Source organism: Anas platyrhynchos, chromosome 1 (genome assembly GCF_047663525.1).
Source record: "Anas platyrhynchos isolate ZD024472 breed Pekin duck chromosome 1, IASCAAS_PekinDuck_T2T, whole genome shotgun sequence".
NCBI lineage: Eukaryota > Metazoa > Chordata > Aves > Anseriformes > Anatidae > Anas > Anas platyrhynchos.
The window spans coordinates 22386851-22400186 of NC_092587.1; positions in this window are offsets into that span (position 1 = coordinate 22386851).

A 13336-nucleotide genomic window follows, 5' to 3' on the forward strand; every position below is an offset into this window, starting at 1 on the left:
CAAAGCATGAAGCTTAGGATAAAATCACTATGATACTGAAAATCAGTGAAGAGTGTGAGTCATACCTATGTAATGTGAAGCACTGGTAATAATAATACAGATTACAAGCTGATTAGCAATAGAAATCTCTAAGGAAGGTTAAATAGAAAAAAAAATAAATGAGTGGAGTGCAAATTAAAAGGAAATCAAAGATGAAAGAATAGATCATTCAGGTGTCAGTCATAGTGAGATTGCCCAAAGCTGTGGATAGTCTCCTCTCACCATTACTAATACAGAAGAAAAAAAATCCTGATTCTTTTTGCCTAAAAGGTACATTTTCACAAGAGTATTCCTATTTTAGTGAAAAGACATTTAAGGGCAATCCTTAGTTTTGCTGGAAAAAATCCTGCCTTAGTCACAAAGGATTCTCTCTCTATATCGTGCTCCTAGGAAGCCAAACGCGTATCGTAGAATCTATAATCAATAAAACTTCTTAGCTCACATTTGCTCTCTGAATTCTCATACTCTTGAACATAATATGTAGAGCATTTTCTGCTTCTATGAAAAATCTCTCTCCAGCCTGAAAAAGCGTTGCAAATGTGTTGACTTTAACAGTCTGGAAATTTCCATTGAATCAATGAGTTACCTGATGCCAACCATAATATCTAAAAGTATGGATATGTTGTGGTTAGATTAATCTTTGATATAGTAAAGTTGACATGAAATTACATCTGGATCCAGCCATAAGCTCCATGCCTAGTAATAAATAACAACAAGTTAAAAGCTGACATATAATAAGGCTTACAAAATGTTTGGATTTTCAAAGTTAGCTGATTGGGTCACAGTTTCATAATCGTTTCTTGTCATCATAGTTTGATTTTAAGCCTCCCATAACCCATGTCCTCATTCCCCCACTAAACTATTACTTGGCCTAGTAAAAAAAAAACTATATGGTTGAGACAGACATAGTGAGGAATTGATGGAGATTGAAAATAACAGAAGTACACAAATAATAACACTGACACAAGTGTATGCATAAAGGATTGCAGGATAGCTACTTTAGCAGGCCCTTTTGCCAAAACAAGAATTCATAGCTATCTTTTGCCCTAAGTACAATTCAGGCCCATATTTATTTATTTATTTATTCTGGGAAGAGCAAATTTCACACCCAACTAAATTTCCCATCATAAATCAATAAATCTAAAGGTAACATTACAGATAGCTAGCAGAAAGAGAAGTCTATATGTTGTTCTTGGATAAAAGAAATAAAGAAATACAGGTTGAGGTACATGGTGATCTTATATATATATATATATTTTTTTTTTTATTACATTGCTTTTTACTTCCTTATCTACTCCTATATTTGGTCTAATTGTGCATTTATTCCAAGTCTTTCCTATCTGTTATGGTTTTCTCCATGGATAATTTTTTTCCTCTACTGCTCTCACATTTCTTCCCCTTCCAATCCAGCTGAGAACAAACAGAAAAACATGAGACTGAAGTACAGGAGAGTTTGAAATCAGAAATAATTAATTCACATTTTCATTATATTCTCCATTGTCTTTCTGATTAGTTGTTTGAAACGAACAATGGTTGCTGCAACAGCGCAACTTTCATAAGATTCTATATCCATATTTCTCACTGAGAAAAAGTGATAATTAAACAATCACTATATTTGATCTGGTTCCTTGCCTCTAAATAGCATGAACAGATTCTTGTTTCATTGCTCTGTATCTTTACAAGAAGAAAAGTACTTAGTATGTTACCATGAGCTTATGTGGCAAGGTTTTGGTAGCCGGGGTGCTGCAGGGGTGGCTTCCATAAGAAAAACCCAGAAGAAGATGTCCCAGATTACAGAATCACAGAATTTCTAGGTTGGAAGAGACCTCAAGATCATCGAGTCCAACCTCTAACCTAACACTAACAGTCCCCACTAAACCATATCCCTAAGCTCTACATCTAAACGTCTTTTGAAGACCTCCAGGGATGGTGACTCCACCACCTCCCTGGGCAGCCTGTTCCAGTGCCTAACAACCCTTTCAGTAAAGAAGTTCTTCCTAACATCTAACCTAAAACTCCCCTGGCGCAACTTTAGCCCATTCCCCCTCGTCCTGTCACCAGGCACGTGGGAGAACAGGCCAACCCCCACCTCACTACAGCCTCCTTTAAGGTATCTGTAGAGAGCAATAAGGTCGCCCCTGAGCCTCCTCTTCTCCAGGCTGAACAAGCCCAGCTCCTTCAGCCGCTCCTCGTAGGACTTGTTCTCCAGGCCCCTCACCAGCTTTGTCGCCCTTCTTTGGACCCGCTCAAGCACCTCGATGTCCTTCTTGTAGCGAGGGGCCCCAAACTGAACACAATACTCGAGGTGCGGCCTCACCAGAGCCGAGTACAGGAGGACGATCACCTCCCTAGCCCTGCTGGTCACACTGTTTCTGATACAAGCCAGGATGCCATTGGCCTTCTTGGCCACCTGAGCACACTGCTGGCTCATATTCAGCCGACTGTCCACCATCACTCCCAGGTCCTTCTCTGCCTGGCAGCTCTCCAACCACTCACCTCCCAGCCTGTAGCTCTGCTTGGGGTTATTGCGCCCCAGGTGCAGGACCCGGCACTTGGCCTTGTTAAACTTCATGCAGTTGACCTCAGCCCATCGGTGCAGCCTATCCAGATCCTCCTGCAGAGCCTTCCTACCCTCGAGCAGATCGACACATGCACCTAACTTGGTGTCATCTGCGAACTTACTGAGGGTGCACTCAATGCCCTCGTCCAGATCATTGATGAAGATATTAAAGAGGACCGGCCCCAGCACCGAGCCCTGGGGGACGCCACTAGTGACTGGCCTCCAACTGGACTTGACTCCATTTACCACAACTCTTTGGGCCCAGCTATCCAGCCAGTTTCTAACCCAACGAAGCGTAGATAAGAACCATTATTAGATTAGATAAGAGCCAGCTCCAGTTGGTTCCAAAAGGAACCTGTTGCTGGCCAGAGCTGAGCCAGTGAGTTATGCTGGCTGTGCATCTTTGAGAACATAACTAAGAAAGGAAAAACAAACAAACAAACAAACAAAAACTAATGTGCAACCACAGCTAGGAGAGAGGACTGAGAAAATGTGAAACAGCCCTGCAGACACCAAAGTCAGTGCAGAAGGAGGACAAGAGGTGCTCCAGGCATGCAGCACAAGTTCCCCTGCAGACTGTGGAGAGGCCCCTGGTGGAGCAGGCTGTCCCCCTGTAGCCCATGGGTTCCACATGGAGCAGATCTCCATGCTGCAGCCCATGGAGGAGCCCCCGGTGGAGCAGGTGGATGTTGCCTGGAAGAGGCTGCAGCCCATGGAGTGCCACTGCAGGAGCAGGCCCCAGCCTTGAGCTGCAGCCTGTGGAGAAGGAACCCACACAGGAGCAGGGGGGCCAGGGGGAGCTGCTGCCCATGGGGAACCCATGCTGAATCATTCTGTTCCTGAAGGAACTTCACCCTGTGGAAAGAATCCATATTGGAGCCTTTTTTTTTTTAAGAACTGGAGTACCCCAGGGATCAATACTGGGTCCAGTCCTGTTTAACATATTCATGACTGATCTGGAGGACGGGGTAGAGTGAACCATCAGTAAAATCACAGATGGAATGAAACTAGGGTAAGGGGCTGACTCATCAGAGGGCTGGGACCATCCAAAGGGATCTTGACAGGCTAGACAAAAATCTCATAAAGATCAATACATTGAATTGCAGAGTCCTGCACCTAGGAGGAAGAACTCCAATCACAAGTAGCTGCTGAGAGGCCAGTAATCTGGAAGGCAGCTCTACATAAAAGTACCTAGGAGTCCCATTGGTCATGAACATGAACAGGAATGAACATGAGCATAATGAACATGAGCAGGAAACATGCCATTGCGAAGGCTAGCAATAGGCTTGGCTGAATTTGGAAAAGTATCACCTGCAGGTCCAGAGAAGTGATCCTTCTCTTCTCAGTATTAGTGACGCCACACCCTGAATGCTGTGTCCTGTCCCATTTCCCCCAATACAACAGGTACATGGACATAATGCAAAGCGCCCAATAAAGGACCACAAAGGTGATCAAGGGGCCAGACCAACTCTCCTATGAGGAGAGACTGAAAGAGTTGTGAATGTTCAGCCCAGAGAAAAGAAAGCTTGGGGGGATCTTATCAATGTGTTAAATATCTGAAGATGAGGTGCAAAGAAGATGAAGCCATACTAGCTTCAGAGGTGCCCACCGCAGGCAATGGAACACAAGAAGTTTCCTCTAAACACCAGGAAACATTTCTTTAGTGTGTGGGTGACTGTGCACAGGTTGCCCAGAGAAGTGGTGGAGTCTCCCTCCTTGGAGATCTTCAAAAGCCGTCTGGACATGGTCCTGGGCAACCTGCTAGAGATGTCCCTGCTTGAGCTGGGGGCTTGGAACAAATGACTTCCACATGTCCCTTCCAACCTGAACCATTCTGTGATTCTGTGAAGAACTACACCTAGTGGAAGGGAATCAACACTGGAGCAAGGGAAGAGATTGAAGATGAAAGAGCAGTAGATGATCAAGCTTTGTGACCTGACCGCAGTCCCCCTTCTCTGTTCCCCTGCACTGCTCAGGGAAGGAGGTTGAAGTGGATGGATCGAGGGGAACCATGTGCTTTTAGTTTGCTTTGTTTCTCACTCTTCTGGTCTGGTAGTAATAGGCAATACATTTTATGAATCTCCTTACTCTGAGTATGTTTTGCCCCTGATGGTAATTGGTGAGTGATCTCCCTGTCCTTATCTTAACACTTCAGCCCTTTTTCATCATATTTTTTTCCCTATTTTCTTAGGGAGGGAGAGTGAGAGACCAGTGTAGTGGAATTTAGTTAGCCATCAGTGTGAAACCACCACAAATGTTTAATAAAAACTATCTAAAACTATACACATGCGTATTTCAAGATTTGTTTTTGTAGCTTGATACTTTTAAACTTATTGTAACAATATACAGCATAGATTTGCGTAGCATTTTCCTTTAAAATATGACCTCTAATTATCCAAGTGATCTTTATCAATAGTTATATATAATATCATAATAGTTAATATTTAATACTTAGATCAATTTAATATGTAATACTTAGATCAATAATTTAGAATTTAAAGATTCTTCATGAAGCAGAATTGATGCTTCACAATTAAATAATCTTTCAGCAAGCCATATGTACAATGGATGCAATGCTTGATACAACAAAATGCATTTTTCAAAGCTGTTTACAAAACTGGAAAGTGAACCTTTACACAATAGGGTAAAATTCTTTTGGTAGCTTAATCACATTTAACTAAAATATAAAAATGTTATGATGGCAAAGCACACAATACGTTCTCGAACGTATTGAGGCGCACCTGGGGGACAAAGCAGTCATTGGTCCCAGCCAGCATGGGTTTGTGAAGGGTAGGTCCTGCCTAACTAACCTGATTTCCTTTTATGATAAGATCACCCGTATGGTAGACCAAGGGAAACCAGCTGATGTGATTTTTTTGGACTTCAGCAAGGCTTTTGACACGGTTTCCCATAGGATCCTACTGGACAAAATGTCCAGCATACAGCTAAATAAAAACATCATACGATGGGTGAGCAATTGGCTAACGGGCAGGGCCCAAAGGGTTATGGTGAATGGGGCTGCGTCAGGCTGGCGGGCGGTCACCAGTGGGGTCCCTCAAGGCTCCATTTTAGGGCCGGTACTTTTCAATATTTTTATAAACGATCTGGATGTAGGAATAGAAGGCATTTTGAGCAAGTTTGCTGATGACACCAAACTTGGAGGAGTTGTGGACTCGAATGAGGGTGGAAAGGCCTTGCAGAGGGATCTGGATAGGTTGGAGAGCTGGGCGATCGCCAACCGCATGAAGTTCAATAAGAGCAAGTGCCGGGTCCTGCACCTGGGACGGGGAAACCCTGGCTGCATGTACAGACTGGGCGATGAGACGCTGGAGAGCAGCCTAGAAGAGAGGGATCTGGGGGTCGTGGTAGACAACAAGTTGAATATGAGCCAGCAGTGTGCCCTGGCAGCCGGGAGGGCCAACCGTATCCTGGGGTGCATCAAGCACGGCATCGCTAGTAGGTCAAGGGAGGTGATTGTCCCGCTCTACTCTGCGCTGGTGCGGCCTCACCTCGAGTACTGTGTGCAGTTCTGGGCACCACAGTATAGAAAGGACATGAAACTGTTGGAGAGTGTCCAGAGGAGGGCTACGAAGATGGTGAAAGGCCTGGAGGGGAAGACGTACGAGGAACGGCTGAGGGCACTGGGCCTGTTCAGCCTGGAGAAGAGGAGGCTAAGGGGAGACCTCATCGCAGTCTACAACTTCCTCGTAAGGGGGTGTCGAGAGGCAGGAGACCTTTTCTCCATTAACACCAGCGACAGGACCCGCGGGAATGGAGTTAAGCTGAGGCAGGGGAAGTTTAGGCTGGACATCAGGAAGGGGTTCTTCACAGAGAGAGTGGTTGCACACTGGAACAGGCTCCCCAGGGAAGTGGTCACTGCACCGAGCCTGACTGAATTTAAGAAGAGATTGGACTGTGCACTTAGTCACATGGTCTGAACTTGGGTAGACCTGTGCGGTGTCAAGAGTTGGACTTGATGATCCTTAAGGGTCCCTTCCAACTCAGGATATTCTATGATTCTATGATTCTATATAAGTACTGTGCTAAATTTTGTTATGAACTTCAGGTCACTGTTCTTGCATTTTCATATAGAAATCATCAAATGCACAGTTTTACAATCATTACATCACTGTGTTTGCTGATTACTTAGGAAATAGAAATCAAAACAAAACCAACACACTCACAAAACACAACTGATTAAGTACATTTTCAAAAAAGCCTAGTGCTGAACATACAGTGAGTTTGGATCCATAAGCTACTGGTTGTTAAGTCCTTTAGAGAAAGCCAGTCATTTACTGAATATTTAAGCATTATTGACTGTCTTTTGAACTGTTGACCTGATATGTGTACGTTGAAAAGTTAGTATTTAGTCCTACAGATACTTGTTAACCTTCAAAATGATCACTAGATCATTAGATGTCTTTCCCTGCATTTTTTTATTATTATTATTTTTATTTTTTTTTAATTTGAAGTATGTGAACCTGGAACATCGTTGCATAATATGACATAATTCTAGTCCTCCTATATTATGTAGACTTCAGTAGATGCTAGACAAATGGATTTACAATCAATGAGATGAATCTCAATAGCAGATATGGAATTCCTTAATTGCACGTATGTCACTTTGAAATCTCCCTAGAAAACTGGCCTTCATGAAAGTTAGTCTGTTCATCCTTCCTCATATGGAGTCATGTATCAGATCTTTCTTTAGTCAGGTAAGAAAGGATTTGCTCAGCTTGACACATCTTCACATAAAGAATGAGAAATATGATAGACAAGGATAGCAACAGTAAACATTGTCTGCAGAAGAAGTTTGAAATAAAACTTTCTTTCACTTTGTACTTTAGCTGAGAGCAGTGGAAATTGTAGGCAATGAGCAACTTTTACGACAATGTTGTCAAAAAACTCTTTAAGTAAATCAGAACCACTTGGGTAAATTCGTATAGGATGTAAAGCCTAATCAGAAGACTAGCCACAGGATCTAACTTGTCTCATGTTCACATCATTCAAATCCTAAAATCAGACATAAACTTTCATAGCCTAATAAAAAAGATAAAAACCACAGAGACTGTTTAGTTTAGAAAGGAGATGATTCAGCAGGGTGAAGGTGGGGACAAAAAAATAGTAAAAGTTAGAACTGAAAAAAATGGTCCTAATACAGTTTTATTATTGGACAATACATGGCTACTTAATGACACATTCAGGTGAAAGATTTTGGGAAATTCTTACATGGAACAACCTGTGAAACTTACTGTCAAAAGTTGCCAGTGTATTAGTTTAGCTTGAAAATTAGATTTTTAAATTTTTTTTAATAACAGTTTTGAATGTGATAGTGCAAATTTTGGGATAATTTGGAAGGTGACTGATAAGAGATAAGAAGGAGCTTTCCTCCAAATGACTATTGCTTACCTTGATTTTTTCTTGAAATCATCAAAAACAATGGAAAAACACTATCTGTTTCTCTTGCTGTGATACAGGAATTCCTTGTATAATCAATAGCAAACTCAGTTTTGTCTATGCCTTGAGATTTGAAAGTAGTACACTCGTTCCACATTCAAAACCTATTAGTCATACTTCACAAAATATTCTCTGGATCAAATTAAAATGGAAAGTAGAAGAAAATTAATATTTTTTGCTTGTACAGATAATTTCTCACTGTTCAAAGATCAAACATGGAAAAGAGGAGACTGATCAGAAGGTATTTGCTACAGGAATCCTGCTGAAAGTTTTTTTCTTACAGCACTCAATTTAAAGTTTTCTCCCTTGCGGTGACTTTCCTCATAACTGCACAATACAAGAGCATAACAGCCCAATTCTCTCTGTTCCTCATGAAACAAGGTCAATATATTTGTATTACCCAACACACCTTTTCCTGTTTTCCCTCATTTTTCTTCTTATTTCAGGAGATGCAAGAAGCTAGTATTCTGGTAGTCATATATCAAACTGATGCCTCAATTTCTACAGCATGTTTGCACAGTATTTATGTTCTTTTCAGAGTTTAATCCAAAGTGTTACATTCTTAGGGAAGTGTGCTTTGAACCATGAAAGAAAGATCTAAATAGTTGGTTAGGTTATTTGACTTGTTTGAATGTGCAGTTTTACACCAGCTGAAAAGTAAATGTGATCCATAACAAGTATTGAGAAAACAAACAAAAACTGGGGCCCAAAACTGAACACAGTACTCAAGGTGTGACCTCATCAGAGCAGAATACAAGGGGACCGTCACCTCCCTGCTCCTGCTGGCTACACTATTCCTGATACAAGCCAGGATGCCATTGGCATTATTGGCTGCCTGGGCACACTGTTGGCTCACATTCAGGCAAGCATCAATCAGCACTCCCAGATCCTTTTCCACTGCACAGCTTTCTAGCCACTCTCTCCCAAGCCTGTAGAGCTGCATGGGGGTTTTGTGACCAAAGAGCATGATCTGGCACTTAGCCGTGTTGAATCTCATCCCATTGGTGTCTGGACATCAATCTAACCAGTCCAGGTCCCTCTGCATGGCCTTCCTACCCTCTGGAGGATCGACACTTCCCCCCAACTTGGTGCCATCTGCAGACTTACTGAGGGTGTACTCAATTCCTTCAAGATATGGATATCTTTAATATCCATAAAGATATTAAAGAGGATGGGCCCAAACACCAACCCTGGTGAACAACACTTGTGACTGGTCACCAGCTGAATTTCACTCTGTTCACCACCGCTCTCTTGGCCTGGCCATCCAGCTAGCTTTTAACCCAGTAAAGAGTGTATGTGTCCAAGCTGTGGGCTGCCAGCTTCTCCAGGATAACACTATGGGAGAAGGCCTTGCTGAAGTCTAGGTATACTACGTCAACGGCCTTTCCCTCACCCACCACGTGGGTCACCCGGTTATAGAAGGAGATGATGTTGATCAGGCAGGACTTGCCTTTCATGAACCCATGCTGACTGGGCCTGTTTCCGTGGCTGTCCCACATACACTTCATGATTGCATTCAAGATGACCTGTTCCATCACCTTTCCTGGCACTGAGGTCAGGCAGACAGGCTTGTCATTCCTGGGTCCTCCTTATGACCCTTCTTATAGATGGGCATCATCTTAGCAAGCCTCCAGTCATCCAGGACCTCTCCAGATGACCAAGGCCACTGATAGATAATGGAAAGCAGCCCAGCAATCACATCCACCAATTCCCTTGCCATCCTCATATGGCTCCCATCTGGCCTCGTGGAATTGTGACAATCCAGGTGGAGCAGCAGGTCTCTATTTCTACCTGAACTGTGGGGGGGGTTTCTTCTGCTCACTGCCCCAGACTTCCAGGTCGGGAGGCTGAGTACCCCAAGGATATGTGGTCTGACTAGTAGACAGATGTAAAGAAGGCTCTAAGAACCTCAGCCTTTTCCTTATCCTCTGTAGTCAACTGCACATCTGTCTCAAACACTGATATTTGTTTAAAGATTATCTAAGACACACCTTTACTTCTTTTTTATATATTTTCCAATGCTTCTGATTAAAAAACAATAACTGAGGCATCTGATATATTTATGCACAGTACCAACAAAATTTATTCACATGTTGGTTGTATAGCAAATAAAAGTGAAATCCAAATTAGACCAAAAAATAGATTAAAAAAAAAATGCACAGAAGTGATATCTGTTGAGAGGAAAAAGAAAAAAAAAAAAAAAAAAGTGGAAAAAAGTGGAGGAATATGGAGACAAGGCATGAAAATAACAAAAACTATTCAAGGATATGTAAAGACAGATACCCAGTTTTCACAGACTTTGACTCCAGTCTTTCTGTGCCTTTAATATTTCTAACTATAATAAATGAATAAAGGCAGTCTTTTTGATTCAACAAGGTTGTTCAACAAGGTTGAACAATTGCTGGAACTGTCAGTGTACTCAACACTCTTGAGAACTGATGACCCTTTGCTGAAATATTGCCATTAACTTATTTATTTTCATAAGTGTTTTTTTGAACTATTTGAAATCTATTATACAGAGATAGATTATTTGTTATAAATAGAGGCAAACCCCACAAAATCTCAATGCCATCCTGTGTTGAAAGGGCAAACAACAGAAATAAAGAGTAAACAACACAGAGAAGGTGCTAAGTTGAATAAAAACATGTCTTTCACTACTTATGAAGTAAGATTTATTAAAATAAAATACAAGACAACTATTTTGTTTTAAAAGCTGACAATATGAAAATTCAAGAATTAGAACTTTACTGACAAAATACCCTAATTTCTGGTAAAATGGAATCCCTTTTCTGATCATTCAAGAAATAGAACTATTTGATAACATAAAGCATAAATTATACAAACCCTGAATTTAGACTACTGAAAAAGTGAAATTGCATATTGAAGTGCTTCAATTTTCCCTTTTCAACATTATCAGTATCTTTAGATATACCGGCACTTCAGCGATGCAGTCATTAGCTGAGTTACTTCACTAGAGTATTGTGTTACTTTCAGCCTATTCCCAATGTTGAAAAAAAGACAAATATCTAAAAATCACCTGCACATTTTTTTTTTTTTTTAAAGCAACAATATTCTTCATCTCAAAAGTGTAGCTGTACAATCCAACAAAAAGATGTTAAAAAGAAGCCAGACAAAAAAAAAATTCATTGGTCATGCATGAAGGAATATTTCAATTAGTGTAGATTTCTGTTTGCCACCTGTATAAAACTGTACATTTCCAAAGAACACTGTCCAATTTGTTTCTCTAGCGAAGAGCCTTACTTTCCAAATGGTAGATTCTAGAATCAGAGTTTTTTTCAAAATTCTTAGATGGAGCAGAGACTGCAAATTCATCAAAATCAACATATTTGCAGGAGTAAGTTCAGTTTTGACAAAGTTGTGACAGAATGGAAACAGGGTTCCAGTTGTCTTCTGCAATGCCAGCTTACCCACCTGCCTTTTATAAAAGCTGTTGGTGAACTTCCAGGCTCCCAACTTTTCAGCTGTCCACTTGGCAGACTGTTGAGATGTGAGTCCTGGCTCCCAAATTGCTCTGTCTAGCCAAGGCTTCAAGGCTTGCTTTCAGTTCGCTTGGTGAGAAGCTACCAAGCTTGCATTGCCAGCTCCAGCTGGTGAGCAGACCAGGCTTTCATGGATTATGAGCTAGGTCTACCTGTCCTAGTGTAGACCTAGACACCTTGTAACTTCTAGCATGCCACTCAGAGAAGTTTTCTTACAATTGAAACATACTGCATTCCAATTCAAACCGTGACAAGTAAATGAATTTATTAATAACAGAAAATTGAAAGCTGTGAAATGGAATTACTTATCTAACCATGGGTCTTCTAAATGATAATATATATAATTGTATATATCATATAAAATATATTTAATACATATAATCTATATTATAATCTATATTAATATATATCATATATGCTTATAATGTGTGCATATAATATATATATATATATATATGCTTTTTAAGCTTTTATTTCCAAAATATGGTTCTTTTCCACACACACCTGCCAATAAGATGTTAAAATAAGGGTCTAGAAAATAAAATACTTTGCTGAATTTATAGCCTGCCACTGCTGTTTGTCATTGGGCACTCCATTTCACTTGCAGCTAGTACAATGATGTAAAAAAGTTCTAATACAGTGTTTAGGCTCATCTGAATTAGCTCTATGGTTTCCTACTGTCTAGTAGGAAACTACTACTCTCCTACTGAAGTTTGTTTTTAAACGAACACTAAATAAAAATTTCTCTTTAAAAATCTTTGGAAACAGAAAGTTGCATAATATTATACAGAACCTGAATGCACTGAAGTCAATGGGAGCTTTTAATGAGAGCATGCTGTACAGGAAAAATATATTAATATAATTATAAAACGTTAAACAAAAATTTGTTTATAAATTCAGAAGTTATTGGCAACAGAGAATGTTAAGGAATGAAAACACAGAAAAAAAGTAAGAAAATGAAGAAGTGAATAGGGAACGTGATAAAATGCATCCAACTTGAAATGTTGGAATATAAAAATAATGTAAAAGTAAAATATTTATTAAAAAAAAAAAAGAAAAGAGAGATAGGTTCTATCTTAATGTGTCATAATGCAATAAAAGCTATACAACCAGGATCTGTTATAACCAGAACACCATGTTTTAACTTCATCGTGTTAGAAAATGACAGATCAACAGTTTGGTTGTCAGGAAATATAACAAATAATCATCAGGAAGAATAATCACAAATCAAGGAAATAAATTATTTCAGGCACACAGTACTTCTAAGCAGGCATCCATGTGCTTTGACTGAGGGTTTGTATAACGTAAAAAATAGATCTGTGGGTGAATGAGATCACTAAGTAATGGAAAAAAATGCAACGCAAGTAGCAATTCAAGTCAGGAAGAGAAAAGAAGTAAGAAAATTGGTCAAGAAATCGCTAAGTCCTAAAATAATGAGTCAAGTATGGTTAAAATCATTAACATCTCAGCAACATCACAGGAAACAGCACTTTTAAATTTAGAATGTTATAGTGTCAAAATTGTGAATAATTACATGTTCTCTCTGAATGATAATTGCATGCTGGACTCTGTGAAACATTTTTCTTGTATATTTAGATATTCTGTCTCCAACTTTTCACCTGTATTATATGTGCTATTAAATAAACTAAAATCCCGGGAATATTCTCTGATTTCTGATTTTACTACAGAAGTGTAATTTTTCTGCAGAAACAGCAGTACTTTGAGTTTACAGGAAAGTTAAAGTATTCATCTGTTAAATGAACTAATCACTGAAGGAAGG